The sequence below is a fragment of the Orycteropus afer genome, unplaced genomic scaffold (genome assembly GCF_000298275.1).
Source record: "Orycteropus afer afer isolate SDZICR_OR568_19922 unplaced genomic scaffold, OryAfe1.0 scaffold00263, whole genome shotgun sequence".
Classification (NCBI taxonomy): Eukaryota; Metazoa; Chordata; class Mammalia; order Tubulidentata; family Orycteropodidae; genus Orycteropus; species Orycteropus afer.
In genome coordinates, this window is record NW_006921850.1 from 3,288,712 (window position 1) to 3,304,328 (window position 15,617).

At 41.1% G+C, this 15,617-nt stretch overlaps 1 protein-coding gene across 1 annotated transcript in view; it reads left to right on the forward strand.

The window, feature by feature from the left end:
* ELMO1 (engulfment and cell motility 1) overlaps nt 1–15,617 on the forward strand; it is a 679,198-nt gene that overhangs the window by 540,769 nt on the left and 122,812 nt on the right. The gene's annotated exons all lie outside the window — the stretch shown is intronic.

The following is a 15,617-nucleotide window of genomic DNA, read 5'->3' on the forward strand; positions in this document are numbered from 1 at the left end:
CTACTATTCTTTATTCAGTGACCATTGGATTGTGGACCAGTTTATGGAGCTCTCACCTAACAAAGGAGTGCTTTAGGATGTGGTACCATAAAAAAATCTGTTTGTATATCTACTGATGGGATGATGACTATAAACTCCATCAGCTTTTATGTAATTACAAATTAAAATTTCCATCTTCACCAAAGTTTTTGGTCCCTAGAATCAACCAGCACTAAAGAAAGGTGATGCTGGGTTCCTAGAACTATTGTGAATCCAAGGCACCTGAGGGGCAGTGACTAGGAAGGTGTAGGAAACAGAATTCAAGTTCTACCACTTAAAATCTGAGCTTCAGTTTTCATGCCTTAGAAGTGAAGGAATGAAGCCCACCTCACAGGATTATTTTGAGAGGAGATATAAGAGTATTTTGTAGTGTGAACAGCAACTTCCAGATGGAGAATAGAGTAGAAGAATCCTTGGGAATGGGTTCTTGATCATTTATTCAGGAGTGAGCTCAAGGCCTGAAGCCATAAACATTTAGGAAACTCCTAGATTTCCAAATAATAGCCTCAATGGATTTAAGTTTGGGTATCTATTGTAATGACCCTATGGTAGTGTCAAGGAGCTCTGGTAGCATAGTGCCTAAGGCACTTGACTGCTAACCAGAAGGCTGGTGGTTCAAATCCAGCAGCCACTCCTCAGAAGGAAAGTTGGGCAATCTACTTCCATAGTGACACTGCCTTGGCAACCCAAGGAGGGGTCACTATGAGTTGGGTCTGACTCCATGGCACATAACAACAACAACATGGTAGTGTCATGCCAATCACTCAAAGCAACAACTTCTTATGAACTGGAAAATTAATAGGTATCATTCTCAGAGACTGCTAAAGGGGCAAGGAGGTTACATCTTCTGACCTCCTCCAACTTCACAAGAGGAAGACAGAATCACCATCAGCAGCCCAAGGCCCATTCCTATGAGGCTAGACATGCCACCACCCTCCAGCCCTCTTACCAACCTTGACACCAACTCTCCCTCCCACAACACCCACCACCTCTCTGCTGGGTTCGATAATTTGCTGCAGTGGCCACACAGAACTCACAGATTATGGGGTTTATTAGGGAAGAAATAGGCTACAGTTCAAGTTCAGGAATGCACTCAGTCAGGAGTCTTCCCTCTGCTTTGCCCTTGGGCACACATCTTTGTCCTTGGCCTCTTGGCCTGGCCTCAGCCTCTGTGGGCCCAGTAAGCCTGTCTCTCTATCTCATGCTTCTTGGTTCCACTGCTGCCATCTCTCAGCCAGCAGTGAGATTCACCCTCTGTCTCTAGGAGGGCTCATTTTAAGCCTGGCAGAGTGGCAGAACTAACCAATGCCAACATCAGAGTACTACACACACTGTCCAGGAAGATTACGTCGTGCTGCTCCAACAGAAATTCCCCAGGTGAATGACTTTAACAATCAGGTGTTTAAAAGCAGCTACTCAGTTGCTCATGGCAAATTCCACCACGGGGTTAATTGGCAGCCTCATTATAGGGAATAACTACTACCAGCTGCCCAGCCAAGTTGACATATATTTACATGGTCCCACCCAGTAATCCGATGGGAGTTATGAAGATTATGGCTAGAAAAACCGTACCTGTAATTCACTACACCACAGAGATGAAAAGCTTTCTATCATCAAATATGTTTTAGGACCCGACTCATAGCAACCCCTCCTTGAGTTTCCAAGGCAGTATCACTACGGAAGTAGATTGCCCAACCTTCCTTCCAAGGAGTGGCTGGTGGGTTTGGAACACTGGCCTTCTGGTTAGCAGTGAAATGTCTTAGGCACTATGCCACTAGAGCTTCTGGGATATCCTAGGTTTAATAAATGAATGGGTTGGACTTGCATATGTTCATATGGAGAATGAATCTCCATGAGGAAGATGTAATGAATAAAGTTTCCCAACAATTCTGTCATGGAGTACTTTCCCTTTTGTTCCACATCCCATCTTCCCTGACCCCAGCATATCATAGAACTAGTGCAACCTAGAGCATACTCTGAGAAATCTGATCTAAGAAATTCTAAAGTTACTACACTTAGCTCTTGACCACCTAGTAAAGGATTTTATTTGTTTAAATTACTTATATTGAGCAATTACAACTTTGGCATAATTATGAGTTACATTGAAAGGGATATTAAAGGAACTAACCAAGTAGAGTAAATGCTGTGGAAATACTCTTTTTAAGGACAGAGATAAGGATGGCTCTCAGATAAGCTTAGCATGGTTTGCACAGGCTTCACTTGGTCTTCAGTTTCCACTGAGAACCATTCACAGGCCAGAAGTCCTCTATAGACTGAGTCAAAGAAGTGACTCCTGTCCATGTTCAAGGGGTGAAATCATCTCCTCAGGGCCCTGCTCACCTCCAACACAGAAGAGTCACTTAAAATATGGCTCCAACTCACTGGACAAAACCATCACATATGTTAACTATTTCTTACTCAGAAACAGAGTTGCTATTGATAGAATATCCCAAATGTGTCTTAGTGAGAACACAAAAGTATGGAGCCCAAAAGAGTGAACAGGAGGCTCCAGGTCCTCACTGTTACTCAAGATGCCAGTCATCCCAGGGTATCCCTGTTATCTGGGACCCTCCCAAGTGCACTCTGAACACAGAAGGAAACCCTCCCTTCTGCCAGCATCTGACCATCAATTAGAAGACAAATTCATCATATTCTGAGCTATGGAAGACTACAGGCTCTGCCCTCAAAGTTGCTCCCATCCCTGGGGGATGCCAGCCAGATTCTGAATACTATATAAAGTACAAATATAGGACTTCTGTATATACTATATTATAAATGAAGGTGATTGGAGCAGTAGGTCATTTTCCAACATGTTCATGTTTAGCTGATGTTTAAGAAGTCTATTTTTTTCTAGAACTAATATGAATAAGAAATAAGGAAAGGAATGAAATAATGTTGCTATATGATGAATTTGAAATTTAAATGTCATTGTTGTTAGCTACTGTTGAGTCAGCTCCAATTCATAGTGACCCCTTGTTGTTGTTGTTGTTGTTAGGTGCCATCAGTTCAGCTCTGACTCATAGCAACTCTGTGTACAACAGAATGAAACACTGCCTGGTCCTGTGCCATCCACAATCCTTGCCATGCTTGAGCCCATAGTTGTAGCCATTGTGTCAATCCATCTCATTGAGGGTCTTCTGCTTTTACACTGACGCTCTACTTTACCCAGCATGATATCCTTCTCTAGTGAGTGGAACCTTTTGACAATGTGAGCAAAGTATGAGAGATGAGGTCTGGCCACTCTCACTTCTAAAGAGCATTCTGGCTGCACATTCTCCAAGACATATTTGTTCGTTCTTCTAGCAGTCCATGGTACTTTCAGTATTCTTCCTTAACAACACAATTCAAAAGCATCAATTCTTCCTTATTCACCGCAATCTTCCTTATTCACTATCCAGCTCTCACACACATATAAAGCTATTAAAAATACCATGACTTGGGTCAGGCATACCTTAGTCTTCAAAGTGATGTTCCTGCTCTTAAACATTTTAAAGAGGTCTCTTGCAGCAGATTTGCCCAGTGCAGTGCATCGTTTGATTTCTTGACTGCTGTATCCATGGATGTTGATTATGCATCCAAGTAAAATGAAATCCTTGACAACTTCTGTCTTTTATCCACTTATCAAGATTTGCTTATTAGTCCAGTTGTGAGGATGAGATGTCATTGGTTAGGGATACGTCACAAAACTTATAGTTGAGAGTCAGCACCACTTCTGCATGAAGCTACTCCAGATTCCCCAGCTAGAAATTGGCTTTTCTTTCTTCCAGTCCTTTATTACACTGTATTTGCACCTTTCTTACGCATTTACCACCTCACACAAGAGCTAACTGAGAATCTTATCTCCCCAGTTAGTGGAGGAATTCCTCTTAGAGTCTTATGATGCCTAGCAGAGAGTTTGCATGGACTAGACACTCAAGTTGTTGACTTGGTGAGAGAGTTTCTCATGTTTCCTTAAGATTATTTACTTATTATTTTCATTGTAATTAGCTAATATTTACTGAGTATCTATTATATATCAGGCACTTTGCATTGAATACTTAGATAATATTCACAACGGAACTCTGAGGTAGGTACTGGTTTTCTTCTATGTTTACAAAAGAAGAAACTGAAGCTATAACAAATGACGAATAACTTACCCAGTGTAGGAACCAGGATTCTAAACTATAGCTGTTTACCCAAGCCTGTGCTCCAAATCGCTAAACATTATTACCCTCTTGGGAGCTGAAGAAAATACAACCCAAAAGAACAGCCTCATGTGTACCTTTGTAGGTTCTCTCTTCCTCTCTGAGTTCCACTGGATAGATCATCACTCCCAGAAAAAAAGACTTGGAGGCCACTACCAGTTGCCATGTAGTCAGTTCTGACTCATGGTGGCTTCATGTATGTTGGAGGAGAACTACACTCCACAGATTTTCAGTGGTTGTGAGCTTTCAGGAGTAGATTGCCAGGCCTTTCTTTCCACGTGCCTCTGGTTGAATTCAAACCGCTAACCTTTGAATTAGTAGCCAGTGCTTACCCAGTTGTGTGCCCAAGGACTCCTGTAGGCCAATAGCCAGTTGCTTTTTCTCATACAGTTTGTGTGTGGAAGGCTCCTTTGGCTTATCTTCTTTGCGATTGCTTTCACCAGATTCACCCCACTGTGACTGTTAGGCTTGAGTTAATTGCCAATTTAGGTAATGCTGTCATTTAGAAAGTCCTCCTGGGGTGAAAAGCCTCAGAACCAGGAGATGGGCCTGTGTTTGCTTCAGGGTTTGAAACTGGTTCATTGGACTCCTTGCTGAAATTTGCATTTCCACCCCAGATATACTGAATCATAAACTACATGTTAACAAAATCCCTAGGTGATTATTGTGTTACATAAGAATAACCTGGAGATACATAAGATCTGGGGACCTTGTTAAAATGTAGATTCTGATTCAGTATATCTGGAGAGGAAATGCAAATTCTCAGCAAGAGGTCAAATCAGAATGAACCAGTTCAATGCCCTGGTTTGCTTTATACTTGCCCACCTGCTAAGGGGGTTATGAGGATGCCAGCAACATATGCCATTCTAGCTTTTCATTTACAAAGCCTTGATTTCTGCACAGAGAATTCAACCTATTGCCACTATGAAGTCAGAAAATCAAATCAGCCAATATTTATGGGCACACACCATGTGTAAGGATGAGGTGAGCATTGTGAACTCACATTTAAAATAATTCACATTTATTTTAATTCTTTCTGGTTTGCTTTTGCTAGGGGGTAGCATAGTGGCTACGGCACTTGACTGCTAACCAGAAGGCTGGAAGTTCAAACCCACCAGCCACTCCTCGGAAGGAAGATGGGACAATCTACTTCCATAGTGATACCACCTCAGAAACCCAAGGAGGGGTTGCTATGAGTTGGGTTCGACTCGATGGCACATAACAACAACAACAACAACAACAGGGGGATACCAACCCAAATCAAACCCATTGTCATTGAGCCAATTCTGACTCATAGTAACTGTATAGGACAAAGTACAACAGCTCCATAGGGTTTCCAAGGCTATAAATCTTTACAGAAGCAGACTGCCTCATCTTTTTTCTGTGGAGCAGCTGGTGGGTTTGAACCACGACCTTTGGGTTAGCAGCTGACTACCTTAACCACTGCACCACCAGAGTGCCTTTAGGAGCATACAACATGGTGAGAAAGATAAAACAGAAGATTTTAGTTCTCATTTTGGGTCAGATGCCTACATCAGATGTGGTTGGGCAGATGCATGCATACCTGAGACATTTGGTATATACATCTTCGCCTGGATTCAAGATATTAGTAAGATCCTTTCTGTTGTTTTCGTTGTTAGATGCCCTCAAGTCAGCTCCGACTCATAGCGATCCTGTGAGCAACAGAACGGAACACTGCCTGGTCCTGCAGTGTTTGCGTTTTGAATGCCAGTCATATTTTGAATGCCTTCTGACCTGAGGGGTTCATCTTCTGGCATTTTATTGGACAGTGTTTCAGGGCTATTCATAACATTTCCCAGTAATATATCAGTGTTTCACTGCTATTCATTAGGTTTTAATGGCCAATTCTTTGAAAAGGGGTGGCCCTTCCTTCTCCTGAGTCTTAGTCTGGAAGCTCTGCTGAAACCTCTCCACCATGGGTGACCCTGCTGGTGTTTGATATACTGGTGGTATAGCCTCCAGCCTCACAGCAACATGCAAGTGACCACAGTGTGACAAACTGGCAGAGGAGTGGTAGGATCCTTTCTGAGATGTGTCCACATGCATAATTATATCCACAATAAGGGGATTTATGAGTCATTTTCTATTTTTCAATAGCTTTTAAAAAAACTTTACAAGTAGACACGTATTTTTTTTTTAGCCAAGTTTATGATGGTTTGACCACCACCTGTCTGTCAGTTTGTCATACTGAGGTAGTTTACATGTCTCTCTACTATTAGTATTTCAAATAGCAACAGGGTCACCTATGATGGACAAGCTTCCACAGAGCTTCCAGGAAAGACAGACTAGGAAAAAAATCCTGATGATCTACTTGTGAAAATTTGCTAATGAAAACCCTATGGATCACAAAAGGATGTTGTCTGATACAGTGCTGGAAGATGAGCCCCGTATGTTGGGAGGTTCTCAGAATACACAGTGGTTTCAACAAGGGACTCAAGCCTACCAACAATCCTGGGGATGACATAGGAGTGGGCAGTGTTTTATTCTGCTTATACGGCATCAGGTGGCCATGAGTTGGAGCCAATCAACAGCAACTAACAACAATATTATTTTTTTGAATCAATATAGTTTTTAAAAATGAACATGAAGAAACAAAGTAAATGTCCCCTCCCTCATGGAGCTTACATTCTTGTGGCTTTTGATGACAACTGAGGCAGAAAAACAGCATTTGCTCACATAAGAACACTGTATCCAGAAAGAGGCAACTGCAATAAAACCCCTTCTACCCCATGCAGCTGGAGCTACAGCTTATTAGTTAATAAAAAATATATGAAAATTGTTGTTGTTATGTGCCGTCGAGTCAGACCTGACTCATAGCGACTCCTCCTTGGGTTTTCGAGGCAGTATCACTATGGAAGTAGATTGCCCCATCTTCCTTCTGAGGAGTGGCTGGTGGGTTTGAACCAGCCTTCTGGTTAGCAGTCAAGTGCCTTAGCCACTATGCTACCAGAGCTCCCATATGAAAATAGTTATAGTTAATCATAATACAATATATGCATATATAAAATATTTTAAATTAAAACGTAAATGCATATTCATTCATAATTTTTTTAATGTCATACCAAATCATTTTCTTATGTTTGCTTTATAGAATTTCTGGTTACCATTTTAGATAAACCATGCCTAAAGAGCATCAGCTGCGATTGTCTGTTTCACTTTCCTCAAAGTGGAACAAGGTCTTGAAGACACATGGGAAGTAACCTAAGCACAGAATCTTCTAGTGTTTTATGATTGACCCACCTGGTTTGACAACAGGTTTGGTTTGGTTTTAGCAACTTGCTTTCATCCAGTCTTTTAAGTGCTCAACTTAGAGTTCTTTCTTTACTCACTCACATTTCATCAGTTTATATAATGGGCAACCAAATTACATAATTACAATGACAAGTATTACTGGCATTAACAGGTTGGGAAACAAAAAATCCTAAATCTCACAACTCAACTGCAGGGGCATACCAGAGACTAGACTGTTAGCGTGGAGGGTTAGTTTGGGAATCAGAATAATTTACAGAAAGAATGGAGAACATTTCTTAATCTGACAAATCAATTATGCATGCTAAGTGAAGTAAACCCCTACTATACTCCCGCATGTTCCCTCAAGCACTGTTATTTGCATCCCCGGGGCAGTGTTCTCTGCCTGAGCACCGTGTAACCTTGTAACCGTGGTTGTTCTGTGAGGGGCTCTAGGGGTCAAGGGAGAGAGCTGGCCGGAGGTCTGAACCTCCTTAGCTATCAACTGTGGAAGCTCCATTTTATCTATTTCATCCATTTGATTTCTGCATTTAATTGCATTAAAACAAAACAAACAAACAATTAAAAACTTAAAGTACAATCTTATCTTTAAACAAGGGATATTAGGGTGATTTTAGAGAGGAAATTTCAGACTTTTAGTAGTTTGGTATACACCATACCACTATAGAGGATAATAGTTCTAAATCTTTCATTAAAAGAGATTATACAAAATAACTGGCTCTCCATCTTTCCATTAAATGTTTCTGAAGAGGTTCTGGGAGTTTTTTGTTTGTTTGTTTGTTTTTGTTAGTTTGTCTCGCTAGCTACCTCTAGTACCCTTAATCCCTAGAAACTACTGATGGATAAATAAAAGTCTCCCAACATTTAGAATGCCAAGGACATCCCTGTGTCACAATAAAACTGAAGGTGAACCACCTGGAGACCTCCCTCATTGAGGTTAGGTAATGTGACCCAGAAAAAAATATACAATGAAAGAAGCTATCATGTTTTGAGTGCTTAGTCTGTGCCTAGTCCTCCGCTAAGTACTACACATTATTTCTTTTATTTTTTCAGTTATTCTCTCAAAGTTCTAATGTTGTTATTGCTGTTAGGTGCTGTCAAGTCGATTCTGATTAATAGCAACCTTACGAACAATAGAAAGAAATACCTCCTGGTCCTGTGCCATCCTTACAGTCCTTACTATACTTGAGCCCATTGTTGGAACCACTGTGTCAATCCATCTCATTGAGGGTCTTCCCCTTTTTTGCTGACCTTCTCCTTTACCAAGCATGATATTCTTCTCCCAAGAATGATTCCTTTTGACACCATTACCAAAGTAGGTGAGACAAAGTCTAGCCATTTTCGCTTCTAAGGAGCACTATGGACTGTACTTCTCCAGGACAGACTTGTTCGTTCTGCTGGCAGTCCATGGTATTTTCATTATTCTTTGCCAGTGCTACAACTCAAAGGCATTAATTCTTTTTTGGTCTTCCTTATCCATTGTCCAGCTTTCAAATGCATAGGAGATAATAGAAAGTACTATGGCTTGGGTTAGACACACCTTAGTCTTCAAACTGACATCTTTGCTCTTCAACACTTTAAAGAGGTCTTTTGCAGCAGATTTGCCCAGCGCAATACATCATCTAATTTCTTGACTGCTACTTCCATGTGTGTAGATTATAGATCCAAGTAAAATGAAATCCTTGACAACTTCAATCTTTTCTTCATTTGTCATGATGTTGTTTATTGGTCCAGTTGTGAGGATTTTTGTTTTCTTCATGTAGAGTTCTAGGAGCTCTGGTAGTGTAATGCTTAAGGACTTGACTGCTAACCAGAAGCCTGGCGGTTTGAACCCACCACACACTTCTCAAAAGGAAGGTTGTTGGACAATCTACTTCCGTAGTGATACTATCTTGGAAACCCAAGGAGGGGTCGCTATGAGTCAGGGCTGACTCGATGGCACATAACAACAACAACAAGAACATGTAGAGGTCTAATCCATACTGAAGACTGTGGTCTTTGATCTTTCTTGTTAAGTCAAGGAAATGAATTTATTCATATAACTAGGATCCAGAAATAATGTAGGCTCCAGGACTGACTCAATCCAGGGGTTACAACTCCATTTCCCTCTGACTCCTTGCACTCATTCCTCCTCTTTGTGGCAGCTGTATTACCTAGCTGCTGGTAAGGCAGCTGCAGTGCTGCACCCAATATTTGAAAACTACATCTTCCCTTGGAAGAGGGAAGGGTCTCTTTAGGACAAGATCTCAGAAAGAGTAAAAATATTCACAGAAGCACCAGTCAACCTTCCTCATTTCTCCTCAACTTGAATTTGTGTATACACAATTTCTGAACCAAATTCTGTCAAAGAGAAATGAGTTACTCTCAGACCAATCAGGTCTATGTCTAGAGGTAAGGTGAGGGGTCAGCATCCACTCAAGTTAAAGGACTGCTTTGAAGATAGGTAGATACTTGAAGAAAATTAGGGTTCTCTTAGAATGGAGAAGGAAGGAATGATTAGCAGGCCCTTTGTACAGATGAAACACTAAGTTTTAGCTAGGTTACTTACTTCTTTCCCAAATCACACAGCTAGGAAATGTTAGACTAGCCTTCAAGAACAAATGTCTTTGACTTATTCTTATGTATTATGTTTTCACTGGTTCTCTTACTGGAGTAATTGTCTTCTAGACTTCCCAGAATAGCTATGGAGTCTCAGTTTCTTGGAAAATTAGTGTTCAAACCCTTGACTGTTTACCTTCTAAAAGGAGTTCCAAGATCCTCATAATGTTATGTGTCTCTTTGAGTGAGAATGATGTTTTGGTGTTACTGAGTGTTGAGAGAGAATTTTGGGAGCACTTGTGTTGGGACAATTTCCCTCCTGAATACACAGTCTCAATAGAAGCACTGAACTGTTAGCTGCCCTTTTTGTGCTTAAATGCACTTTGACCAAGGTAACAGGTAGGCTGAGTCACAGAGTGAAAAAGTCAAGAAATAAAAGAGCCCTCTTACCCACCTACCCCTGCTAACTTTGCAATTAGGCCAGTTACTCTTTTTGAAGAATCAAATACTCAGATAACCTTTTGGGAAAAAGTTGCTGACGGAGACAGTGGAGTAGTGTTTACTATTGAGCTGTACTAGGAAATCTCTGAGATGGAAGAACAGGAACAGCTGTGCGTGCCTGGCATCTCACTCAAATACTGAGGAAAATGAATCAGATTTCCTCATGCTCAGACCTTGGGGCAACCGGGGTCTTCCACTGTAACCCCTACTTGAACTCCTTCCACTCCTTTCCTTTCGAGTTTCTCTGGCCCTTGGCTATTTGTGTCCGTTTGTAGTGTTTCCAGACAGGGATCACAAAATTCAAGTTTCTCAAGGACACTTCGTTTTGTGAGCATCTCACATTCTGTCAAGGAGAAAAACTCTTTTGCCCATTATTAACCTTCATGCTAATTGTTTCTTTTTTCATCTCCTAATCATCAAAAGCACATGTTTTCATTTCCATTTCAATCATTTAAATTACTTGCATCCAAAGCAGAAGCAATTCCAGTGTTATTAACTTTTATAATGCCCCAAAGCAAACAGCTCTGAGCCTTACCTATCCATGCCTGAAGGTTCCTTTTGCCTTGGAGAGGGCTCCCATTAGGTTTGGTTGCAGAGCTTGCATATGCAGGGAGTGAAATAGAGTATGGTTGCTATTAAGCCCACACCTTTCCCTATCAGCACAGTGTCAAAAGCAAATGCAGGTGTTGCCCACCTCACCTAACCTTCCCACATGCACTCCCAGACCATTCTCCTGAGCTAATTTGGAAAGTGGCCTGAAAAGGCCACTCTCTTCCTGGCATAAAGTAGCCGGTCATTCCTATTTGGAGTACCACAGAGCAAGTGGGTAAATCCTTGAAAATGCCACAGTTATGCACTGTTTCTGTGAACTTATTTTGATGTAGAAAACATGTGGTATTTTGAATAGACATATCTAAGCACCTGCTAACTGCAAGGTTCGAGTCCACCCAAAGGCACATTGGAAGACAGGCCTGGTGACCTGCTTTCCACAGATCAGCCCTTGGAAATCCTGTGGAACATATCTTTACTCAGACTCATATAGGATTGCCATGAGTCAAAATCAACTTGGTGGCAAATGCTTTTAAGCAGGCTTGGAACAAAATCATTCTCTGCAGCCTAGAGTCCATTGTCAGAATGGGGTAAGTGGCATACAGGGTATTTACAAACCTAACATGCAATGAACTGCTTTGAAACAGGGATTAACTGAGCTGAACAGACACTTCAGTATCCCTCCATCATGTTAGCAGCCTCCCTGGTTTGCGGTGGAGATCAAGGAGAAACTGCTTCTTTTCATCTTTATAGGGCTAATCCATACCAAGTGCCAGAGCCCTGGCTGGACTATCAGCCCTGTGCAGTCTTTTCTCCACCTGCTGTCTCTCCAGCATTCAGGGAGGATCCTAGAGGCAGGAGCAGGCATTTCCCATTGTTACATCAACAAAACTTTACTGAAGCTTTTCTGCACCAGGCACTGAGCTTGGGACTGGGTATTCAGGGATGAATGGCACACATAGGAGTTTGTTGCCAGGTTTCCATGGCAGGCTAAAAAGAAGGGGCTATAGGATGTGTGAGGCACAGAAAGAAAAATTAAATCAGCTCTTGTCTTCTCTGTCTCCCTCCTAGATCTTCTCAGCCTGCTCTTCCTTAAGTCACCAGAAACATATACTCCTATCAACTTCCAACTTTTCTTCTTCTCTCTCCCTTTTAATTTTATTCTGTTCTCTCTTCACAAGTAAACTACAGGCAGCTCTTTCCTAAATTACAAAGACTTTCAATTAGCAGGGTCTGATTTAATGAAGTTTTTTATCCATGCATTTCAAGATCCCCAATTGGAAGTAGACAGAACCTTCAATCCTGATGCTTTTGTTTTCCTTCCACCCATGAAACTGAAAATGACAGAAGGATACTTAGCACATTGCTTTCTTTAACACTTGTCACCCAGCCCTTGAACCAATTTCCAGTTCTGTCCCACAGGTAATCAGAGTTCCTTGAAAGAGAAAAAGAAAATTAATACTGTGGAGATCCAATGAGCCAAGTACTGTGTGGGAATCTTTTCTTGTGTGTGGACAGGAGCGATGACTCATTGAACTCATTAACAGTGCCTTGCCCACTTCATAGCATACCCACAGTAAATGTTTTATGAACCAGTAAATGAGGTTTACTCTGTAAAGGGAAGGTCATCTTATATCTCAGCACGTTTGTCACCTAGGTCCATGTAAATTCTCATGTGTAGAATCTGGTTCCCCCTAAAAGAACCCCTACATTTTGCAGTCCTTCCTATTTTGCGTACATACGCTTAAAAAATGATCCTATATACATAAGTCCTTAGCACATAATATTTAATTAATGGTTGATACATACATTTGTTCATTAAAACAACTCTGAGAGAGAAGTTATAGCAGCCTCTTTTTCATGCAGGTAACTCCATGTGTGCCTGAGATCACACTGCACACGTTTTGGATTGTCTTTTAGGTTCTTTGTAATGAGGACCTAGTATGTGATGGGTGTCCTACTGGCTGCCTTTAACATATGTAATTTAATTTTACAACTGTGTAGAGTCTCTTTTAAGGCATTTTGGTGGTATAGTGCCTAAGGCATTTGACTGCTAACCAGAAGGTTGGTGGTTCAAACCCGTACCAGCCACTCTGCGGAAGAAAGACTGGGCAATCTACTTCCATAAAGATTTACCACCTCAGAAACCCAAAGAGGGTCACTATGAGTCAGAATCTACTTGATGGCAGCAAGTTTGGTTTGGTTCGAGCGTCTCTTTTAAGGAGCTCTGGTGGTGCAGTGCCTAAAGCATGTGATTTCTAACATAAGGTAGGCAGGTCAAACCCACCAGCTGCTCCAGATTTATTGCCTTGGAAACCCAGTGGGGGTCATTATGAGTTGGAATCAACTCCATGGCAGTGGATTTTAAAGTCCATTTTAGTATATTGATTTGAGAGGTTATGAAACTGAGACCTTTGAGAAGATGAATGAGTTCTAGTTAAAGCCTCAGGTTCATGCATGGCAGAGCACTTTTACATAGCACCCCCTCATTACAGCTCAAGCATCAAGTACTTGTCCTAGGAGACTGACCCTCTTGAATGAATCCCAAAAAGCTGCCTTAAATGTTCCAAAGGCAACACTTTCCAAGCTTGCATCTACCTTTTGCACAATGAGATGGTGCTCAGTAATGTGATAGCGTCCAAAGGTTCCATCTTATTCAAATTCTGAATTATTGAAGACTAAATGCCTCAACTACCAAACTGATACTAATGGATCAAGCCAGAAACTCATTTTTATTCTGACCCCTCACAATTACTATAATAATTACCTCCATCCAATAATGATGAAGGTAGAGAGGGAGAGAGAAAGAGATAAAGATGCCTGTATTCTCAACTCACAGGTGAGTCTGTTTGAAAATGTCTGCTGAAGTTTTACACAGGCCTTCATTGTGCAAAAGGGAGAGAAATATGCTTTTCCCACCCTAGGGGACATGCTCGAGGTAGTGTAGTGATTAAGGCATTTGGCTGCTAACCAAAAGGTCGGTTGTTCAAACCCACCAGCCACTCTGCTGAAGAAAGATGAGATGGTCTGGTTCTGTAAAAATATATATACAGCCCTGGAAACCCAATGAGAGTTGTTATGAATTGGAATCAACTTGATGGCAGTGAATTTGGTTTTGGTTTTGGTTTTGGAGAGGGCATGCTGGGACCTTTTCTCTTTTTAATAATTTTATTCTTGTCATATGTATACAGCAAAAACATACACTAATTCATTTCTACATGTACAGTTCAATGACTCTGATTACGTTCTCTGAGTTGTACAACCATTCTCATCTCCTTTCTGAGTTGTGAGTTCTTCTTCCCTCATCAACATAAACTGTCTGTCCCTTGAGTTCATATCTAATCTTTCCAGTTGCTGTTGTCAATGATGTATTTTTCCCCCCACACTTGACTGACTGGAGAACAACTGAAACTGCAAATGTGACATGAGAAACAATAGATTTTCACACTGAGGGAGGAAAAATCAAGTTTATTAAAACTATCAATGAGGTTAAACATTAAGACATTAAAAAATGAAGTACCTGAGCATGTTCTGTAAAAGATGGTTTTACGGTATCTTGGGGAGCATTTCAATTATGGTAACTCTTGTGGGGAGCAATGCCCCAGAGCACAGGAGTGAGGAAAGGGGTGATAATTGGGAGATTTCCTACCAAATGCAACTCAGCAAATTAAAGGCATAAGTAATTTTAATGACAGTATAAGAGAAATGAACCTTCAGAGGTTAGGAAATTTTAGCTTTAACTTGGGGGAATTGCACAAAGGTACGCTTTCTACTCTTTTCATCTTAAAAAGGCACATCCTGAAATATTACCATATATGCATGTGGAATAAAATTCACTGAGTCTATAATTTGGCAGCAAAATACAGATTTTTTTTCTTGAACTTCCTAACATTTTCCTGGTATTGATATCATTAGCCTAACTACCTTGGGCCCAGAATAGCCACCCTAGAATTTCTAGATACACCCAGAAGGTGCATCTACTCCCTGGCCAGAGGCCACAGCCCCAGTGGACTGGGGAATTCTACATACCAAGGTATTCCTTGAGTTGCATTTTATCTAAAGAGTTCATGGCTGCTCAGTGACCAGATGTGTTTCCTACCTTGCCTTGCTTTGGGTAGACCAGTTCTCCTCACAGCAGGAGTACTACATAATGAGTAACATAATGCCCCAACATAATTTTGGCCCTTGTGAAGATGCATTATTTCATTAGGCCACTTGTATCTAATGGTGCAGAAGACTTTTCATTTTCCCAATTGCTCCCAAAGGAGTGTGCAAAGCTGATGAACCTCTTTACTTATACTTTTGGAGTAACTCATTGACCAGACAAGCTCTGGCCTATATATCTAGGGCACTCAGGAGTGATGTTTTTCAAGTGCATTTCAAAGCCAATACAATGGATTTGGCCATCACCGACTTTAATATTTAATATTGCTGTACATCTTGTCAGCTAGTTTCCTATTGTTCCACTACAATGACCCCAAGATATACCCTTTTTTAAATTCATGGATTGATTGAGCCATTCAGTGTTCATTCATT